This window comes from Elephas maximus, chromosome 11, assembly GCF_024166365.1.
Source record: "Elephas maximus indicus isolate mEleMax1 chromosome 11, mEleMax1 primary haplotype, whole genome shotgun sequence".
Lineage (NCBI taxonomy): Eukaryota > Metazoa > Chordata > Mammalia > Proboscidea > Elephantidae > Elephas > Elephas maximus.
This window is the reverse complement of record NC_064829.1, coordinates 54,852,767-54,855,961: the sequence shown is the minus strand read 5'-3', so window position 1 is coordinate 54,855,961 and position 3,195 is coordinate 54,852,767. Positions and strand designations below refer to the sequence as shown.

General features: G+C 41.9%; 1 non-coding gene across 1 annotated transcript; it reads right to left on the bottom strand.

Moving 5' to 3' along the window:
- Positions 1-2,664: 2,664 nt before the first annotated feature.
- Positions 2,665-2,780, bottom strand: LOC126086383 (U5 spliceosomal RNA). Its single transcript, XR_007519475.1, has one exon. It is a non-coding gene; the product is annotated as a U5 spliceosomal RNA (small nuclear RNA).
- Positions 2,781-3,195: the final 415 nt, after the last annotated feature.

The following is a 3,195-nucleotide window of genomic DNA, read 5'->3' as shown; positions in this document are numbered from 1 at the left end:
AACCATGTCAAGCCAATAGTTGATCTGCTATTCTTCTCACTCCTGTTCTCTTTATAAGCTTCATTTTAACTAGACTAAAAACCAAAAACTGTTACCGTCGAGTGGATTCTGACTCACAGAGTAGAACTGTCCCATCGGGTTTCCAAGGAGAGATTGGTGGATTCGAGCTGCCGACCTTTGATCAGCAGCCATAGCTCTTAACCACTATGCCACCAGAGTTTTCTTAACTAGCCTACTTCAAGCCATTTGCTTTTTTTTTTTTTTTGGCATCAGAATGGTCTCCCTGTGTACATACTATAGAATAACTGCTCAGAATAAACCTTATACTTCAACGTCTTTGAGGTTTGATTATTTTAACAAGTGCTGTAAGAATTCAGCGATGGGAAAGATTGTTGTGCCTAAAGAATCCCGCTCCTATGGGAGAGTGAGACAGGGTCTAAAGTATAAATAGAATAAACTATGGAATGCTCCAGGCCTTTTCAGAAGGTACTGAAAAGGTTCCCCTGGAACCTTTCTCTTACTCTTTTTCAGACTCCCATGTAAATGTCAGAAGCTTCAAAAGCCCATCTCAAATCTACCCAATACTGGGGACTGGCAGAAGGGGAAGGGCGTGCAGCTACCACAACACAGACTAGAGGGCCCAGCGCCACAAAGAGCACAAAAAGCTTGCTTCCATCGTGGCAGGTCATGATCCTTTCATATAGTCGTCTTCCTTCAACTTGCCCCTTGAGAGAGGCGTGTTCTCAGACAGAACCCCTAAGTCCATGTTGTTGGAACCAGGAAAGCAAGGAATACCATGGAGACAGCTTATCTTCCTGGGAGACCTCAAAGATTGACTGGGAGACTGGCTACAAGGGGTCACTGCCAAGGCTGCTGGGCCCTGCAAAAGGCCCACTAGGGTCTGGTGGTAGAAAGACTTGGTAGAACAGATGGCTCACCCCAGCCAGTGCCAGGAACTCTGCAGAGAGCTCCGACTGCCAAAGGGTTGCCTCTGTCCTGCTCAGGGATCGTTCATGTTCGGTTTGTCCTCCTTTCTCCATTACCACCCTCTCTTTTCCTTCCTATTGCCATTCCTTTGCTGCATCTTCTTCCTGTTGGGGAAAAGTTCCTAAAAACAAAATCTACTCCCAACCCAAAAAATACAGAAGAAAAAAAATTTTTGTTGTTGAATAAGCATTATACCAGAATGTGATGTAGCACAGGCAATCCACTAAAGAGATTTCAAAGACAAAAATAAATCTTATCTTTTATATAGCTGTTCTGGATTGAATTGTGTCCCCCAAAAATATGTGTTGTATTGGGGCCCTGGTGGAACAGTGGTTAAGAGCTCAGGCTGCTAACCAAAAGGTTCACAGTTCAAATCCACCAGCTGCTCATTGGAAATCGAATGGGACAGTTCTCTGTCCTATAGGGTCGCTATGAGTAGGAATCAACTCAAGTGCAATGGGTTTGAGTTTTTTGTTTGTTTTGTTTTTATGCCTGTGGTTATAGTCCCATTTGGAAAGGGTTGTCTTTGTCAGGATTAGTGTAGGGTGTGTCTTGATTTGATCTCTTTTGAGATACAAAAGAGGTTAAACAAGCCAGTGAAAGAAGCAGAGATGGGAGAAGAGACACACCAAACCACAGGAAGATTGTCCAGGAGCAGAAGCTCAAAAGAGACAAGGACCTTCCTCCAGAGCCAACAAAGAAAGCCTTTCCCCAGAGCTGGCACCCTGAATTCAAACTTCGAGCTTTCTAGACTGTGAGAAAATAAATTTCTGTTTGTTAAAGCCACTCACTTGTGAAATTTCTGTTATAGCAGCACTAGTTAACTAGGACAATAGCTGAGTGAATACAACTCATTGTTATTTTTAGGTGCCATGGAGTCTGTCCCGAGTAATAGTGACCCCATGTACAACTGTCTGGCCCTGCCCCATCCTCACAGTCCTTGCTATGTTTGAGCCCGTTATTGCAGCTACTGTGCCAATCCATCTCAGTGAGGGTCTTCCTCATTTCCACTGACCCTCTACTTTACCACAAATATGGATCTCTTCCAGTTGGTTGGCCAGGAAGCTGTCTTCCAAATTTCTTGGCATAGACAAGTGAACACCTCTAGCACTGCATCTGTTTGTTGAAACATCTCATTTGGTATTCCAGCAATTCCCAGAGCCTTGTTTTTCACCAGTGCCTTCAGTGCAGCTTGGACTTCTTCCTTCAATACCATTGGTTCTTGATTATATGCTACGTCCTGTAATGATTGAACATCGACCAGTTGTTTTCGGTATGGTGACTCTGTGTAGTCCTTCCATCTTTTGATGCTTCCAGCATCATCCTCGAATCCTTTTAAGTATTGCAGCTCAACACTTGAATTTTTTCTTCAGTTCTTGCAGCTTGAAAAATGCTGTGGGTGTTCTTTCCATTTGGTTTTTGCACATTTCATTTTAACACTTTAGTTTCTACATTTTGGTTTCTTGAACTGACCTTTGAAATCTGTTCAGCTTTTTTACCTTGCTACCCTTTCTCATGCGTGCTACCTGCTCTAAAAAAAAACCCAGTGCGGTCAGATTGATTTTGACTAATAAATATATAAATAGAAATTCACTCAAACATAGGGCACCTACAGCAAATCAAAGAAATAACACACCTAAACAAGAATAAGAACTCTTTTTTTTGGAAACCAATATAGACCCTGCAAATGCAAGGCCTCAAAAAATTAGTTGAAAACTCAGAGTTGTTTCTCTCCACGGAAATCTTTAGTAAAAGGCGAAAGATTTATACGATATGAAGAGAAACCAGAGTGTGTACATTAGGTAACTGGAACACATTGTTCAGGTAACTGTTAAACCTAACATACTAATGGTGACTATATATTCGTTAAAGAGCTAGTGACTTCTCCCTTTTTCTCTGATAATTCTGTGAGAGTCTTATCATTTTTAGGTCATAAGAAATGGAGAATCTAATTGTTTTAAAGTCGAAAATTGTCCTCTGTGCAATGCATTGTGGATATGCAAATATCCACAGTGATCATTAGTTATCATGCTGGGCTTCGGGTTACCACTAGGGGGCAGAGCGGAGACCAGACTTTCGGGGATATACAGGAGCCTCGTCCAACCAGCAAGCCTGTTTTAAAATTGGTGCTCCAATAAAAATTTATGTTGAATTTTTTAAAAAGTCTTGAAGAAAAAGGTGTAAGTGGGGGAAGAGGGAAGACATTGA